Genomic DNA, 20,022 nt, shown 5'->3' with positions numbered 1-20,022 from the left:
TATTCCTACATCATTTCAATTTCCCATATGTGAGAACAAAAGCCCTCAACTCACCGCACAGACAGGGCAATAAAAATTCTAATTAAAAATCAAATTTCATTTACATCAAACCTCATTGTGTTGCGTGGGCCCTGGACCCTGGGCCCGGTGGCAAGCCGGTAGAGAAACGGTCCAGATGAGTTAATATGCACTCATTTTCTGCCAACAACGACCCGGTACAGCTCGGTGGTAACAGAATACGCTTCAACGAGCAGTGATGAACGGAGAAAAACTAACGCGTAGTAGTAGGTTGTACAGGTATTCCAGAAATTTATCACCGAATTTAGAACTGAAAATTCGAGATTTATCCACCTACCAGGGATGATGCTTTTCTTATTATTTATGACATATATTGAGCAACAACATTCTGGCTGATACGCTTTTTTCAAATGTTAGTGTAGAAAAATTTCGAAATAATCACATTATGTTCATGAAGCAGTTTAACGTATATATATATATGAACAGTCGATACAAAAATTCATCGAAGTGGAAGTAAATGGTAGATTTTTTTTTATAATTTCCTAGCCAGATGCTATATGAATTTTGAAAATCCACAGGAAACTGCAATATGGTCAGAGTTAGAACACGTAAATAAAGAGTTGCGTAAAATATTGCTTATGTTTTTGCCTTTCTCGTACAACACAGTTGTACCAGAAAGGCTTTCATTTCACTCCCAAAACGTACTTTTATAGAGCGCTTGTAGACCCATAGTATTATATACCATTCGATTCAGCTCGACAAACTGAGCAAATGTCTGTCTGTCCGTGTGTGTGTCCGTGTGTGTGTGTGTGTGCGTATGTGTGTGCACATTGAAACATTAGCCTAGTACTAAACCTGAATCGATTTTGCTACAACAAGTTGCATTCGATGGGGAATGTTTTCTTCTTGTTCACTATTGAGTTTCATAATGATGGCACTTCTCAAAAAATAGTAAATATTCAAAGAGTTATGAGACATCATTATTTCGTAACAAATAAGCTATCGATTTTCTAGGTTATGTTCTCCCAAGACACAATTTATTCGAAACCGGCACACTGACAGCATAGAATACACAGCTTACACGGAAGAAAAAACTTCACAAAGAAACATAGAAACCCATTAATGAGTTAAAAAGTACCTATTTTAAGATTTCATGTATACTATAGATAGTGGAATCTATAGATGAGCGAAAGCATGGCTGAGTCGATTTTTTTGCCCGTGCACACGCACATATGACGTCACAGCCCTTAACGTTTCCATTGAAATCGTGACGTCATGCTCGTTTGGAGATACGTTTGACAGTTCGTTTGGAGACAGAGGATTTATCTTCGCTCATCTATATATTCCACTATCTATAATGTATACACTGAAAATTCTCGTTTATTTTTTCAAAATGACCTAAGAAACATATTTTCATGAATGAATTTTAATATTGCGAGCAACAGACCAATATGATAGCTTTTGATTGCAGTACACAAATTAATTCATGAAAAAAGGTGACATATGTTCTTTTTAAAAGTTAAGCGTCATTTCTGCCATTTCTTCCCCTATGGGCCGATGTGAGCAGTGAGAAGTGAAAAGTGAGACGTGAGAAGTGCGAAGTGAGGAGTGAAAAGTAAGAAGTAAGAAATTAAAAATGAGAAATGAAAATCACCAGATGATCCGAAATGAAAACAAAAATGTTTTTCCAAATTTAATCTAGACTATCCTTTGAAAAGAGCTGAAATTTTTTGCTAATATTTTCAAATGGATATAATAGAAAAACGACGCATCCCACAAAAAGTGTTGTATGGGTGACCATCGCAAAATCAGTCAAACTTTCTAGTGAAAATATCGGAAACAATCCAAATTGAGCCCTACACTGAAAAAAATCAGTTTAAAAATTTTAAAGTCGATTTGCGAAAAAACGCCCTTTTTTATTTAAATGAAATTTTGTCTCAAGATAGGTGATTATGTTCCCTACCAACCGTCCATACATAGAAAGTTTGACTGATTTTGCGATAGTCACCCATACAACACTTTTTTGTAGGAAAGGTCGTTTTTCGATTATATCCATTTGAAAAAATCATTAAAAACAAGTTTGACCCTTTTCAAAAGATAGTCTGAATCAAATTTGAAAAACTAAGTATGCACTTTTCTTTTAACTGCACTTCTTAAATATTGACCAATAAATTTACAAAAGTCAACTTAAACAATCAGAACACTTGCAAGCAGGGTTGCTGTGGCTCTTCTTCGCGAGTGGTAATCGTTGCCTCTTCGCGATTCATCATTCGACCCCATTCGTTTTTCCAACGACTCGCTGCGAATGGTATTCGAATCGGCGAATGATTAGACCAGCGAGTGAACAAAAACATCAAAAGAAATGAACTCAAATACTTGGCACTCGATGGTTGTTCGGATCTTCTTTCCGCTGTTCATTCGTGTGCTTCATAGCGACGGCGTTTGCGATTGTTATTCGCAAAGTCGAAGTCAAAATGGACAACAGCATGCTTACGCATATACACACCCGTGCGATGGCGATATGCGTCTAAGCTGTTAAAGGTTAACGTGATTTAAATGATGTTTGAATGCTTATGTTAAGTTTCAATAAGCATATGAATAATTATAATGATAAGCATTGAATTATTATTGATTAATTCAGTTGACTTTTATTAGACTTTAATTGTTTCCCAATTTTACATTTTACAGATTAAATGAAGGTGTTAAGACGATTAATTTTTTTTACAAAACAAGCAACTTTCCAAATCTTAGCTCGTTTGTCGTTTTACTTTGATTTCGCTAGCACCTTGTGCCAACAATTTCGAAGCCGTCGCGTGAATTTGGTGAACGTAACATATGGTTGGAATTCTGCCAAACCGCATCAAGCGGTTATTTTAATGACTTGAGATGTTAGGTTAAAAAACGGAAACCGAATTCATTTAATATCAATACGTACATGCAAACATTTGTTGTAGGATATCTTCATTAGAGGGGTTAACGAATCCCGATATGATTTGTGATGAATTGAATCTCTTGCATGAAAACGTAGGCAAAAAATTGGCGTTTGATGCGTATTAGCAGAATCTCGGCCATGTACAAGTAGTACAAACATTTTTTGGCGCAACGACCTATGGTCCGCCGATTTTTTGCCCTGTTGGGTACATTTTCCACTGCGAGCAATTGATTGACCTATTGTGGCAGTCCCCGTTTTAATATGCTAAGATGTTTTTGAGTAACAGTTTTGTTGGGTGACATAAACTTTTTAGATTGTCTTGCTGTTCTCAGATTTCATCAATCACATTTTTTCCAGTTCCTCAGTTGCATTTCAAGGGCATATTTTGAGGCCCACAAAATGTATCTCGCCGGATAATTTGTCATCTGATTTGATATTTTCCTCACTCAATGCGTATTAGATTATGAACCAAATTTTATCGCAAAATAAATTCCTTTTAGCCCATTTTATGTGATTTCAGGGTTCATTTCCGCAATGGTTTTTTCTATAGATGGAAAAAAATCTTACTTATTGACATCTATCTGAGAAATTGACTAACGTGAAGAATAGGACTAACTAATCTACTAAAACAGAAGAGTGTGACAATTTCAGTGAAATATATTGGAGTATTTTTAATATCATTTCTAGGTGGCGCATATTATCCAGTATCGTGCATTTAAGACGAACATACACATTTTTAGTACCGTTTTGACTCAAATCCCGAACAGATTCATATTTCGAACACTCGTTACATGAAGTTTTCTCATAAACATTTCGTTTTTATTACTTAAATAAACGATGTTTCTCGGCAGTGGTGTTTGGAATTCAAATCATTGTGTTCGGAATCCAAATCAATGTGTTCGGAATTTGAGACAGTTTTTACTATAAGTATTCGACATTTGAAACACAGTTTGGCAGAATAAAATCATTCAGCGCCTATATGAAAGTTCTATTCTCTAGCTACCCGATGGAAATTATTGATCTATTATTATATTTTAATACAAGTGCCATAAAGATCTCCAAAGTGAGAAAGCGCAAACTGTAGTCTTCTACAAAGTTGTTGTGGTGGTGAGATTCATTGTGAGCTCAGTTTGAAATTCAGCTACTGGGAGGTACACTGATGTACAAGGAAATATCTGGTATGTTAGATATTTATTTGGAATCAGTCAGTTGCAAAAAGGGCAGTTGATATGATACAGAACAATTTTACAGAAAAATGTACGATGATTAAATGAACTTTACTTAGCTTTCGGCTGATTTATTAGGAGCTGGGTTGTGTACTTTTGGATTTACTGATCGAATTGAATCAGCCAAAAACAATATAAAAGTTTAATCATCGTACAATGTTCTGTGAAATTGTTCTGTAACATACCAACTGCCCTCTCTGCAATTCTGAGCTCAATCGAGCTATCAGAAACAATTTTCAGATCGAATGAGTGACGGAGATGTATTTCCCTATATATTTTGGCTGAAATCCCCATACAAACTTAAAATCAAATGCCCCAGCTTATGCAACAATCCATTGAGGTGAAATTATGAGAAATTGATTTTCTCACCCAAAGACACAATCCTGGGGGGTGCCCCGTGGGATTCAACAACTTTTCGTTTCCTGGGCCAGTGTAATATACAGGCGTTGGACACAATGATCGGGACAGGCAAAATTTTATCGAAATTCAAATGACCATAACTCTGTGAAAAATCAATCGATTTCTCTGATTCTTACAGTGTTCGACTGCAAAATTCCGCTGGACACCGGAGATAATCCGGAATATTTGAGGTCATGTCAAAAATGCTATTTTTTGAGCGCTTGTATTTTTTGCTTGGGTGAAATGTTGAATCTTTTTATTTTTCTTACATAAACTAGAGCTTTTTCTGAGTTGATTGATATATTGATGTCCCAGATCGGACAACAAAAACCTGAGATATGGCCGTTTCCGTGAAATCCGTGAAACCGGTTCCACCCATTGTCGCATGCACGCTGTTGTTCTAGTAGGCAGCGTTCTTACAACAAGTGGTATCCTGTGTTTCTGAGCAAATATTTAAATCACAATTGTCCTAGGCTGCCGTCATACGCATATTTGTCCCATGTTTGCTGAGATTTCCTATGTACATGGGACAATTATGCGTAGAACGGCAGTAGAGGTACCGTGGGGCATCGAAATCCGTACACTTAAGCACCTTAGTATATGAAAAAGTCAATAGAAAATAGGAATCGAATGTAAATAAAACGTTTGTCATTGACACAGGCGCATGAAGGCTTTTATTTTTGAAGTGTTTCACATTTACTCATTAAAAACGACGAAAAACATGATAAAATAATGAATTAAATCAACTACTCCTGACTCGAAATCCGTCCACCGTGGACGGATTTCGAATCAAAGGATCAAAATCCGTACAGCTATTTCATAACTAAATATTTAAATTGAAACAGTCTGATTGACTAAACTACCACTGTAAATAGTTCGATGCGCACCTTGAGAAGCGATATCTTCGATTTGTATTCCGCTTATGTAATGATTTGCAATTAGCAATTAAAACACAGTTACTTTTGGTGCAATTATGCTCTACCCGAAAACAAAATGGCGGCACAAACTCAACATTTGGTGGGTGGAGATTTGTTTTTGATTTTTGTTGTTTTATTTTAAAGCCTTCTTTCCAATTCTATGCCCTTAAAGCTTACTGTCAAGTATCTGAACAGGATAAGATTAATTATTCCTACATTAATTACCTTTAACCTCCTTTATTAATTTATTGATATCTCATGAGGTGGACGGATTTCGGTGCTGTACGGATTTCGGTCCCGCACGGTAAGCGCCGGTCCGAAAATGGCGGTGGGCGCAAAATGGTCAGATTTGTCAAATTACTCGACAGAAGTCGATAACTCGAAAACCAACAGCGCTAATGTTCTTCCGTCAGCCGACGAAGTTATCTACAAGAAAATGTCTAGTTTTGATGTAAGTTGTCATTAGGGTGGCCCTTTTGTGACAAATTTGGTAAAATGTATTTTTAAATCTTTCAAATTAGGGGGTCATACTGGTCTACAATGTTGTAGAAAATTTAATTCTAAGAATGTTTGCAAAAGATGACTGTTTTTATCTTGAAGACTAATCTGAAATTCAGCCATTTTGTGTAGCTAGTGTTCCTGGTGGGTTGAGTGTGTTGAAATATGTGAGATATTAGGAGTTTTATATGAAGTTCTTCTAATGAAAATGATTGTATTAAATATTAGTAATGCTTCAAAGTTCACTTGACGAGTTCATATAAAATATTATTTGACTAGTTCATTCTCCAATTGCGAAACATGTCAATGCTTAAATTTGCTAATCGACTGTATCGATGTAATGCTTGCCTAATCAATAGGCTAGATTTACAGATCGATGATTTGTATATGCTTGTCCAAGCAAAAGTAACTTCACCTTCCATAAGGTTCTACCCAAATACTTGCTAGGCAATGTACCCTTGGACACAATTGCAGAAGAAAAATAGCGCTAGAAGACCCCCATACCACACTTTTCGGAATTCCGCCTCTGGAATGAGTTATTGGCTGAATACTAAATTATAATGAAATGATAAGTTCAGTCCCTGCTTATTTGTCTGTCTACAATTTGTATATTTAGTAAACGGAATTGATTTGCGATTTGGGCTTAACTTGTTTTGTAAACAAAAATTGTTTTACGGATTTCGTAGAATGCAAGCGTTTTTATCCAAAACTAATTCCCTTGCCTTACAGAGTAAAGCTTATTCTGTTGGATCATACTGTATACTGTAAAAATTGCAGGAAATGATTGCTATAACGGGAATTCGCTAAAGTTTGTTTGCAAAATAAGTTACGCCCAAATCGCAAATCGGTTCCGACTTATGTTATTATAGAAAAATCACCAAAATTAAGTTGCGCTTTCCTATTTAGCATTTTATTGCCACATCTTACTCATTCCACATGTGGCGCTTATATTCAAACACATTTGATTCATTACAATTAAGACGGTGTAATGTAGCGTGCCGCGCAAATCCTAAAATCCATGTAAACATTCTTGATCACAAAATCCGCTTCAAACACGACCTCGAATAATGTCGTTTGTAACGCCATGGCATGTGGTCGAGTTTCTGAAAAAAATGCACTTAGCGCCAACGAAAGCTTTCCCATTTTTCTGCACAAGCTTCCGTTTAGCAGATATAATTATTTGCAAATCATATCGGATATCCCTCAACCCCGTAACTGAGAATATTTTACAACAAATATACGCATGAATTAATATGAAATGATTTTTTTTTCCTGCCAAAACCCCGACCATGTTACGCCGTATAATGTTTTATAAAAACGCTAAGTCCTCATATATCGATTACATTCTAAAACCTACCTTTTACATACATATTTTTACTCTATCCGACAATACTAGCGTAAAACAAGCAAAATGTGAGCATGAATTGTTATCTGCTAGAACGTGCTTACATCATGTCTTAGACTCAGATAGTCTTTGCCGCCTATGCGATTTGCATTCGATGCGAGTAGAATCATGATTCTTCGCGAAGAGCAAGCCGCACGTCAAACAGCATACGCATCTTCGGGCGAGCCAAAGTCATTAGACAGTCGCAAAGGAAAACAAAAAATTGAAGAATGAACCACACCAACGTTCGTTTTCTGCATTCATTCGCCTGCTGAAGAATGGAACGCAAGAAAGGCAAAATGAATTCTTCGCTAGTCGCTGCTACTCGACAGAGTGGTATTCGTTTTACTTTTGCGATTTTTTCGCTCTTCAACAACACTGCTTGCAAGTTCCCAAAAAGTTCTATTTTGGCTTTACGCATTTTATTACATTTCCCGCATAACTTTTCAAAAGGACCTAAGTAAATTTTGACGTAGGACTTACGTCTCTCTTTACTATACCGGGTGTCATTTCAAAATATTCAAATCGACCGCGTTACGCTGTGTTGAAAGATTTTAAACGTTAATAGCGATCGTCTCAGTGGACGAATTTCTGCGGTAAGCCCCTCAATCGACAGATTTCAAGTATGCCTTCCATGTCCATGCTTGATAAGACCCGAAAAACTTGTTTCAATAGGCATGAAACTGTTTTCAATGGAAAGCATTGAGATCAAGGGAACCTATAAACATGGGTACCGCATAATTCTTGCATCATTCCATTACCACGTTCTGATTGGTGCAGACACCAGCGAATGAGCAGCTGCTGGGTCTGCCGAGAAGGCATAAAATAGCGCAACGCGATTTTTTCCTTTCATTCTGACCGGGACAAGCGAAGCAACCGCATCATCGATTGAACGTCCACCTTTTAGCAGGGAATGAAATCTGCACCTACCGCTTTTTCGGCTCGACACCATCGAAGCGACCATCATCAGCCGAAACCTAGCCAGTACAGCAGCAGTCCACCCTACAGACCCGACAAAGTAGCAATGCTAAGCAGATACCGGCAGCAGCAGCAGAGTCAAGCCGAGACCGGCCGGCATCGGTGCTGAGCCGAGACAGGCTGAAGAAAAGCCACATGATGCAGCATGTATGTCCAAAAAACAAACGGTTCTTCAGAGAGCCAATGATAGAGATCAATATCAAAGCTTTCAATTCCCTTCGGGATAGAAATTGTACTTGGGTGCCAAATCCAATATTCTAGAGATAAAATTTTATGCGTGATTTTCATAAATAGCGTCAAAACTAACAGTGGATAATTTTTCTGATTTAACCGCGAAGTGGACGAAGGACTTGGCTTGACCATGCCTTTAAAGATTCATAAGATGTCCAAATCTCTCACATAATCTTATTTGGATAAAAAAACACCGATAACAGCTCAAACATTAATAAACTATCAGTCGATTTTTCATCAAATGTTGGATTTTTTGGCATTGATAAAAAAAAATATGTAGATAAACATTGTTTGATACTGACCGCACACAAAGCGAACGTGACTGAATGATCGTCCCATGTTACCAATTCTAAGTCTTATCACCCGAAATCCCATGTCCGGGTGTTTCCTTCCTTCTACTACTAACAATGTTGGCTCAGAAAAGAACACGTACTTCCCACCTGAACTGCAATTCTAAGCTCGCTTGCCCGGCTTATTGGCCTGTATCAAGCGAAAAGTCCCGTTAAGAAATAGACGCCAGCAGCGAGCAACAAGCGTAAAAAAGAAGAAGCCCTTCTCGAACGCGTTGATGATGATGACGCTTTGGCTGACAAAGAAGCGGGATACAAGACACTTGCTGATTGGCCCACCAATTGGGAAGCAGAGAAGATTCAATATTAAGTAGGTATAAAAAAAAAGTGCTAGAAATTCGCGGTTATTTGAAAAAATCGTTTTCTTACTTTTTGCACTTAGCCGAAGCAAACAGCCTTTTTCAAGGCTCTAAGAGTTAAAAATAATGTTCTTCAGTCGCTATCGCACGCATTAGGAGGCCCTTCAGTGGAAGGGCTGAGATACAGTCTACATCCCCTGCTGAGCCAACTTGTGGCTTATTTCAGGCAGTCCTTCAGTGGGAAGGTTGCCGGACAGATACTTCCTGAATTTTTTTTATGATACTTGTTCGAGGTAGATTTGATTTCTGTGTCGGTTTGATGAGAAGGATTTTGCCAAGGAATGGTATGCAACGCCGATTATTAGCATTAGCATTAGCATTGAGCAATTCGCACAAATTCGTTGGTGGTACAAGCCTGGACCATTGTATGAGAGTAGCATCACTTTCATCCGTTACCACAGATATTGATTTGGGACTAATCACTATCTCTTAGATGGAAGCAATGCACTCTCTCCAATAGTCCAGATCTGTCCTGGCCACGTCCTTGCGAATGCTGGGGAAGGGAAAGGATGGTTAGTCGGACACCTACTTAAGAAAGATGCAGAGAACTCTACGACCTCTCATAGGTGCCACGGGAGGTTTTTTGGAATTGTTAGTGTGGAAGGTTATAACAGTAGGAATCGTGTTGGTAGAACGTGAAACACAGAAAGAACTATGATAGAAATACAAAGTAGGAAAGGGACGAGCCTGGAATTGAACCCACGACCTCCTGCTTATAAGGCAGAAGCGGTAGCCACTAGACCACCGAGCTCGACTGGTATGCCGATTATTTATCCAAAATAGTTGATGTGAGAAATTTGGACATATTATGTATCTTAAAGGCATGGTCAAGTCAAGTCCTACGTCCACTTAGCGGTTATGTCACAGACATTACCCACTGTTCGTTTTTTTCATGAATTCTCGCTTAACTTTTCAAAAGAACGTAAGTAACATTTTTTTTCATGAATTAATTTGAATACTGCAATCAATAGCTTTCATGTTGTTCTGTTGATTGCAGTACTCAAATTAATTCATGAAAAAATGTTACTTAGGTCCTTTTGATAAATTATGCGAGATCTATAGTACAGCAGAAAGTCCATTGCTGATAAACGTTCATTTCGAACAATACACCGCAGATTGCTGGTTAATTTTTTTTGACATATACTCTGTCTCGCTCAAACCAACAGCGAATAATCTAGCGACTACTTTAACGAACTATTTAAGGAACAGCTACTTTAATCGACCGTGTCCATTTAGCAAGTACGGTGTTGAACATAATCTGGAGATTAAAATAACACTTTAATAAAGTTTAAAAAAACTTAGCAAGTAACCGCACAATATTGAGTAAAACAAATTAAGGGTGTAGCATTTCTGCATGCGGTGAATGAATTTCGCACCGTGTATATAACTGACAGCATGAATGTTTGTGTTGCTTCTTTCGTGCTTTATTGATGATGCTAACCTCTCAAGCAAAGTTTTCCAAAGCTTCAAATGTGGAACACGAAAACTAATGGACGAACACACACGCGCTAGAGACCTGAAGCCGATGACTTCATCCGCTCGCATCAACACAGCTGTAAAGTTTCATCGTTGGAAATAAAATCGCATACCTACGTACATGCTTTCTCGTGCGCTCGTTACGTTTGCTGCCATTTTGTTTCATGCTTTGGAAGGAAAGAAGAGGCGTGCAGTTAGCCACTGCTTTTTGGTTTGGGTGGTTTGGTTGGTTTGGGTAGAATGATGATGTAGTTTGGGCAGATGGGTGATTTCATACACCTCCTTATTTCCATATTATGCGGCTTTTTTCATTTATATTTATGTGAATTGTTGGTTTCATTTTCACAAATGTACTTGTACAATTATTACACAAAGGGATGCAAAATCAATGTATACAACTAGTATTATTGAACTTTAATATTACATTGGTGAAAAAACACTACGTGGGAATCAGGAAAGTTGGAAACATATCGAATTTTAATCCATATGTATTTTTCAAAACGCGCCGTTGCGCTAATCATTGTATTTACTATCGCTAATCATTGTACTATCGCACGATCGCATATTTGTAACATATGCATTTTTTCCTTTCTCGTACAACAAAGTTGTACCGAAAGGCTATATGATTGCTAAAAAAACTTGATAGAAGGCCCGGAGACCCATAGTGTTATATACCGATCGACTCAGCTCGACAAACTGAGGTGACGTCTGTTTTTTGTGTATGTGTACAAATTTTGTAGGCACACTTTTTAGAACTTAGAATTATCCGATTTACTCGCAACAAGTTGCATTCGACGGGGAATTGTTTGCTATTGAAAATTGGCCCGATCGGACATTGCATTTCGGAATTATTGAAAAATCATTGTTTTTTCCCAAAGGTACCCTTGAAAATTCAAAGAACAATTTTTTTGAATGGTGGCAAGGCAAAATATTAAAATGATCGCAAAATGTGATCTATTCCCCAAAGAGCTTTTTTTTTGACCTTTCTAATGTGATTTTTTCAATATATTTTATAATGCACGAGAAAGGCATCATCACTGCTAGGTGGATTAATCTGGGTTTTTTTTCTTCACGCAATCAGATTGCAACATATTATAATCTTGCATTAGCAGTATGTCTGCGCTCAAAACTCTCAACGGTGCACAACACGCATCGAAGTTGAACGCCGCGGCTAAGCATTGGGCGGCTACAAGACGGTAGACTAGCCCAAGACTACGTACAGCAGGTGGAAGTTGCATTTCCAATGGAAGAACAGCTAGGCGTAGCTTCTCTTGTAGATCGCTCGAGAAATATTCGATCCGTCATTTGTAGCATCGCACCCACCCCACAAGGCACGGTGACCCCGGGTCAGAGAAACAACTATTGGCGCTTTGATGTTGCATGAAGAAGAAGAAACAGAAAGATGATAATCGAAAAAATCACCACGGGAAACCATACGACGAAGTTTTTAAAACTCTTCCCAAAAATTCTAGAAGCAATTAAATTAAAAACAGTAAGCAGTACGGGGTTGGACTTTTCTTCTACTGTGTAATAAACACAATATTACTATTCGAAATTTTATTTTGTGATATTACACTTAATACACAGTAGAAGAAAAGTCCAACCCCGTTCTTCTTCTTTATGCAACATCAAAGCTATAGCATGACGGCGAATGTAAGCAGTTAGTGAAGGAGAAGAATGCAGCATGAGCGAGATTGCTGCAACACTACACGAGGGCGAACGAGGTACTACGAAAAAAGGGGGGGGACAGGCAAACCTCGATCTTCCGGAGGAAAACGCGCCAGCAGGATGATCAAGACCATGAAGAGACTGTACTGCGCTAATAACACACGCAAGTTCTATGAGAAGTTGAACCGTTCACATAATGTCCACGTGCCACGACCTGACATGTATAGGGACATAAATGACATTCAAACATTAAAGGCGTTTATGAGGCTAAAAATAGGCTTCTTTGGCTAAAAATTAGCTTATTCAGCTTAAATTGTTTGTTGGGATGGGAACATTCTTACGAACGAGCGTGATCCAGATGTGGCGGCAGCAATACGAAGAGCACCTGATCGGCTATGTGGCAGACAACGCGTTGCAACGATTGCGGTATGGTGGGTGGAACCTGGGTGCACGCGCGCAGAAAGCATACATTTTAAAGCTCCAGATCTCCCCTGGATTGTAGCAACTACCGCGCAATCACAATGCTGAACGTCGCTTATAAGGTACTCTATGACGTCAACTGGTACCAATTGCAGGAGAGTTCATGGGGCAGTACCATGTTGCTGACGGGAATAGGGTGTGCTGCCCAAATGGTTCTCTACCCTACTACCGGGCATGCATGGTTTAACATTTTTCTCATTACGAAAATTATTTTAAGCTTTTAGTGGAATGTATTTACTTGTCATATAAGAAGAGTTTGTACAATTCCATTTAATTCCACTTCTTTATTGTACCTTTGACAGATACGTATCTGTCAAAGGTGCAATAAAGTAGTGAAATTAAATGGGATTGTTCAAACTCTTCTTATGACAAGTATTTTTCTCGTGGCGAAACAGCGAATTAATGTTATTTCCCATCCCATAGATCGCATTACTTACCGAAATGAATCCAGATAAATAATCCTTTGTAATTAAAACCGATATCCTATCCCAAGAGAATCGTGGAGATGCAGAGGTATACTCGGTCTCTAGTAGCAACAAGAGTCGGACTAACAATCCTTCCCTTCCTATATGACCGTAATGACGTGACCCCGCCGTTGTTGGCTTTTAATATTAGAGCTCCAGAAACGTGTACATTGAGAATGGGTAGCTAATCCCAAGCCCCATTTATTGTGTTCTCTGTGCAATTTCGCAAGTTCTAGTCAATCACGGAGCAGTAACTACGAAATGTCCGGTCATAATGCTCAATGCTCAAAAATGCTCACTCTTGAGTCCCTTTGAAATGCACGTAAGGTTACGGAAAGGTGATGATCTTTCGTGCCTGCTCTTCAACATCCCTTTGGAGAGAGTAATACAAAGGGCAGGGATTGACAAGAGCGGTACAATTCTAAAGAGTGGGTTGGGCTAGTCATGAACACATTGAAGACTATATTGCAATAGGAAGACAAACACAGTACGACTGAACTGAATGACGGTTAACTAAAGACTAATTTCTTCGTTCTCTTCATTACGTATAGATTACATCATTAGACTAGCTGTCTGTACTCGGCCTTGCTCGGAATTGCCAGGTTGATTCGCAGTTTTTTTTTTTCACAATCGGAAAATCAATAAACCAATTGGTCAACAGAATAATTGTGTTTTTATTGAAACTTTATCATTTGATTAAAAGAAGGCAGATTTCATTTGAAAACATTGACTGATTTTGAATAAGAGATCAAATCCACAATCGCCTTGTTCCGAGCGAACGTCTATTTCTGAAGAAGGAAAATCATCCACCGATACCTTATTCTGGAAAAACGTCTATTTTTATTTAAAAAAGGGGTCACATTCACCATCCAGAAGGAAACACATTAACCATTGCGTAACACTGTGCAAACCATGATTTCAATGCAGGGGTTGGTTGAGTCTATCGATAACTAAACAATACCTCTTCCGCACACCCTCCCCTTTTCCATCCCTAACCCCCTATCGTCGTCTCCTTAAGATAAAGAATGTGTGTTCCAAATTTGGTTGAAATCGAAGTTCAGAAGTTCCGAAGGCCCAACTTACGACACTGCCGAAAAAAATCCCGAATTTCTGTTGCTATCGGCCTCTGGTGACAACGACGATGGAGCTCGTTGTTTGAAATCCAGTTGTGAGGCCACCAGGCCCGAATTATATACCGCAGGCATCTATTGATAAACACCTGCAGCCATTGGGTGTTCTCCACTGATACACACCATGTTTCGCTAGCGTATAACAGCATAGATTTCACGTAAGAGTTGAAAATTCGTATTTTTTTTCACTTATCTGCCCGTTTTTTCAGATATTCCTTAAACTTGCAAAGGCAGTCGTTGCTTTCTTGATCCGTGCGCCTATGTCGATCTTGGTACCGACGTCTGACGCCATTTGATATTGGAAGCTTTCGACATTCTCCACGGGTTGCCCGGCTACTGTGAAACTGAAAGGGATCGCCGTGTTTACATCCAACGATTTGGTTTTGTTGACGTTGATTACTAATAATGCCGAAGAGGAGCGCTCGGCAAGGTCATTGAGCTTACTCTGCATATCAGAGCGCCATTGCGCGAGGAGTGCAACGTCATCAGCCAATTCGAAGTCATTTTGGTCCAATGTTATAAGCTGCCATAACAGCCCGCGGTTTGGTTCACGGTCAATCGTCGATTACGATGAGGAACAGTAACGGTGATAGAATACATCCTTGTCTCACACCAGCAACGACCCGGTGCAGCACTCTACACGAAAAAGCCTCGTATTGTGCCTCGATGAGGCCGATGATTTTCTCAGGAACCCCCTTGCGTCTCAGGGTGCCCAAATATTCTCGTGATTGAGACGGTTGAAAGCGGTTTTGGTAGTCAATGAATACCAAGTAAAGGGACTCTTGGAATTCGTTGACCTGCTCCAGAATGATACGGAGCGTGACAATATGGTCCACCCAGGATCTTCCGGTACGGAATCCGGCCTACTGCCGCCGGAGAGTCGCTAGGCTAGGATAATTTTGCATAGAACTTTGAGAACGGTACACAGCAACATAATGCCTCGCCAGTTATCGCATACAGTCTGGTCACCCTTTTTGGGCACCTTCACTAAGATACCTTGCATCCAGTCGACCGGGAAAGTTGCGGTGTCCCAGATATTACGAAATAAACGATGCAGTAGTTGAGCGGATGTCATGGGGTCAGCTATTAGCATCTCGGCTGATATGCGATCGACCCCTGGGGCTTTATTCGATTTCATGCTTTGGATGGCTGTTTGAATCTCTAGCAGTGATGTAGCTTCGGTATTGACGCGTATTATACGTCGGATCCTAGGCAGATCACGCTGAAGTGGCGGTGGCCTGGCTGGCACTTGAAAAAGTTGCTCGAAGTGCTCGAACCAGCGTCAGCCAGTTGGGTCGGTCAATAACTGATCATTAGCGTCTTTCACAGGCATCTTTGCATTCATCTTCGTCGACATGAGCGTTTTACTTCCTTCTCAAGAGCCGAGTCGATACTTGACTGGCTAAGACTTTGGCTCTTCTGGTTTTTGATCGCTCGATCGCGGTTATGGCTTTTCTACGTTCCTCTATCTTCCTCCAGGTCTCATCGGTGATCCATTGTTTTCTCTGGGTGCGCAGTTCGCCCAGATTGTTCTCACTGGTGGCGATGAAGGCATTCTTGATGACGGTCCATTGGTCTTCCACGCTGCCACCTTCCGGTATATCTGCAGCACGCGTCACCAGTTCTTCAACGAAGGACCGTTTCACCGTGGCATCTTCCAGTCGGCGTGTGTTGAACCGTCGTCCAACTCTCTCCTTCTGCCGACGAATCCGCGCAATGCGTAGGCTTATTTCGCCGATGAGGAGGTGATGATCAGACGTGTTATCGGCACTACGTTTATTCCGTACATCAAGAAGGCTCCGTTTCCATTTTAGGCTGATGCAGATGTGGTCGATTTGATTTTCTGTAAAACCGTCACAGGAGACCCACTTTACCTTGTGAACCGGTCGATGAGGGAAGAACGTTATTACCACAAAATTCTGCGAATAGCTCTCCATTTTCGCTCATTTCTCCGAGACCATGACGTCTGGTGATGGTTAAACTGCGCCCAAAACTATCCGTCATCAACAATGTTCGGTACCGACGACCGCCGCGGTACGACCTAGAGCGACTGAAGCAACCTGATGTCGCCACTGCATACGCGCAGCATCTCGAGGCAGCGTTGCCGGAAGAGGGTGAGCTCGATGGGGCCCTCTTGAGGACTGCTGGAATACAGTCAAAGCAGCCATTAACGCCGCAGCGGAGAACACCGTCGGGTATATGGGTCGAAGTCGACGGAACGATTGGTTCGACGAAGAGTGCAGACAGATTCTGGAGGAAAAGGACGCAGCGCAAACGGTCGCGCCTGCTGCAAGGTACTCGGCAGAACGTGGAACGTTATAGACGGAAGCGGAGACAGCAGACCCGCCTTTTTCAGGAGAAGAAACGCCGCCTGGAAAAAGCGGAGTGCGAGGAGATGGAACAGCTTTGCCGTTCTCAAGATACACGCAAGTTCTATCAGAAGCTCAACGCATCCCGCAAAGGCTTCGTGCCGCGAGCCGAAATGTGCCGGGATAAGGATGGGAGCATCTTGACGGACGAACGTGTGGTGATCGAAAGGTGGAAGCAGCACTACGAGGAACATCTGAATGGCGCTGAGAGTACAGGCAGTGAAAGTCAAGGCAGCGGAGGAGATGACAACGTCAGTTCAGCGGACGATGGAAGCCAACCAGCCCCCACCTTGAGGGAAGTTAAGGATGCCATTCAACAGCTAAAGACCAATAAAGACCAATAAAGCGCAGCGAGCGAGATGGGCAGACCAGGTGCAGAACGACTTGGCGAGCGTGGGGCGTATTCGAGGATGGAGAGATGCGGCCTCGAACCGTGTATTGTGGCGTCAAATTGTTGATTCAGTGTTATCTGTATAGATGTAGACTAAATAAATGAAATGGAATGACGTCCCATAATGCGCTCATGATTCGAGTTGTCGGATCCGATCTTCGCATTGAAGTCGCCCAAACAGATCTTGATATCACCCTTCGGAATTCTATCTACGACGGCATTGAGTTGACTGTACAAGTTCTCTTTGTCTTGCAGATCGGCAGCATCGGTTGGCACATAACATTGGATTATAGTAAGGTTTCGGACCCGTGTTCTAAGTCTGGCAACGGTTATCCTTTCACTTATAGGTTCCCACTTCATGAGCGCAGAGTGTGCCTGAGCGCAGAGTGTGCCTGAGCGCTTAGTAGTAAGCCAACTCCGAGGAGCGTGTTCACCTCGTAAACCAGAATATAGCAGAACTTGTTCCGATGGGCTTTGTACTGGTCGCTGTTGGCTAATACAGCTGAATTCTCCTCTGTTTGCTGGAAACACGGGTCCACCGGAATTCTAGAACCTTTCACATGTGACAGGCCAAATCTAGTAGCTAGTTCAGCTATGTATGCCTGCTTGAAACTTGGTGATCTTCATTCCAACGAAGTGATTGATTCATTTGATTTGATTCATCAAACTCGGTTTCACTGGAACAGAACATTAGTTTTTTATTCCTTTCTTTATTTGGTAGGCACTCTGTACTTAACCGCTACTGTGCCAAGATCTACTGTGGTATTCTGATACCAGAATCCACACAGAATCTATTTTTAGATTTTCCATTATTCATTGTTGTTGTCGTTGCTGGTCCATCTCACCATGAGTCCTTTGTGTCCATTGTCGTCCGTGTCGTCAATCCAATGATCGTTGCTTTGTTCAGTTGCCATTTATCCGGGTAACGTTGGATAAGGATGGGAGCATCTTGACGGACGAACGTGTGGTGATTGAAAGGTGGTAGCAGCACTTCGAGGAACACTGAAAATACAGGCAGTGAGGGTTGAGGCAGCGGAAAAGACGACTACGTTAGTTTAACAGACGATGGAAGCCAACCAGTCCCACCTTGAAAGAAGCTAAGGATGACATTCAACAGCTAAAGACCAATAAAGCAGCTGGTAAGGATGGTATCGAAGCTGAGCTCATCAAATGGGCCCGGAAAAGCTAGCCATTTGCTTGCACAAACTGATAGTCAGAATCTGGGAAACTGAACAGCTACCGGAGGAGTGGAAGGAAGGGGTTATAGGCAAAGGTGGCAGAACTGTACAGCCGCCCGAAACGTGAAGCAACAAAAGTTGGACTGGTGGTGAATGCGTCAAAGACAAAGTACATGCTTGTGGGCGGAACCGAGCGCAACACTGCCGTAATCTGAAAAAGTGACGTGTACGCCATTTTCCAAAAATGGTTTTAACGAGTATTAGTCTTCAAGCTCTTTAACAGAAAAATGGAAAACATGTATGTTGTAAAATGGCTGTTACGTCACTTTTCCAGATTACGGCAGAACAGGGCCCGCCTGGGAAGCAGTGCTACGATAGACGGGAATACCTTCGAGGTCGAGGTCGAGGAATTCGTCTACCGCGGATCCTTGCTAACGGCTGATAACAATGTTAGTCGTGAAATACGAAGGCGCATCATCTGTGGAAGTCGGGCCTACTACGGGCTCCAGAAGAAACTGCGATCATGTATAATACGCTAATAAGACCGGTTGTCCTGTACGGACATGAAACATGGACAATGCTCGAGTAGGACTTGCAAGCACACGGAGTATTCGAGAAACGGGTGCTTAGGACTATCTTTGGCGGTGTGCAAGAAAACGGTGTGTGGCGGCGAAGAATGAACCACGAGCTCGCCCAACTCTACGGCGAACCCAGTATCCAGAAGGTAGCTGAAGCCAGAAGGGTACAATGGGCAAGACATGTTGCAAGAATGCCGGACAGCAACCCTGCAAAGATCGTGTTCGCTTCCAATCCGGTAGGTACGAGACGGCGTGGAGCACAGCGAGTGAGATGGGCAGACCAGGTGCAAAACGACTTGGCGAGCGTGGGCGTATTCGAGGATGGAGAGATGCGGCCTCGAACCGTGTATTATGGCGTCAAATTGTTGATTCAGTGTTATCTGTTTAGATGTAGACTAAATAAATGAAATGAAATGATAAACGATCGAAATCTTGCTTGCCTTCATGACTTTTCCAGAACTTTCTAAACTGGCGACAAAAAAACTTGTGTACTGCAAGGCCTACTGTAACTGGCCCCATAACCTATTGGAATAGGAAGACAAACACAGTTCGACTAAACTGAATGGCGGTTAACTAAAGATTTATTTATTCGTTCTCTTCATTACATACCTATATATTACATCATTAGATTATGGTTACTACGATTCGTAACTCTAATGGTACATGATAGGATGGGGCTCAGGAGAAGGCAATGTTAGCCATCCATCACAAGTTTGAATCTGTGGTGACGAAATCAAGGTGGTTGAAGAATTCGTACATTGGGCTCACTGGTGACCTCAGATAACGATACCAGCAGAGAAATTAAGCATCTGATTAAGCCTCTTTGGTTTGGAAGTACTCAAAATATTAAAAAAGTATGCCCAATCAATAAATAAAAAAGATAGGAATACTCGAAACTTTCCACATTTTGATGAAACATCTAATATTTTGGTGAGACAAAACGCCCTAGTTGGACTAACCTACAATGTACTACGCGTCTCCATGCAATGTCCGATT

This window comes from Armigeres subalbatus, chromosome 2, assembly GCF_024139115.2.
Source record: "Armigeres subalbatus isolate Guangzhou_Male chromosome 2, GZ_Asu_2, whole genome shotgun sequence".
Classification (NCBI taxonomy): domain Eukaryota; kingdom Metazoa; phylum Arthropoda; class Insecta; order Diptera; family Culicidae; genus Armigeres; species Armigeres subalbatus.
Note: the sequence above shows the minus strand (reverse complement) of the source record.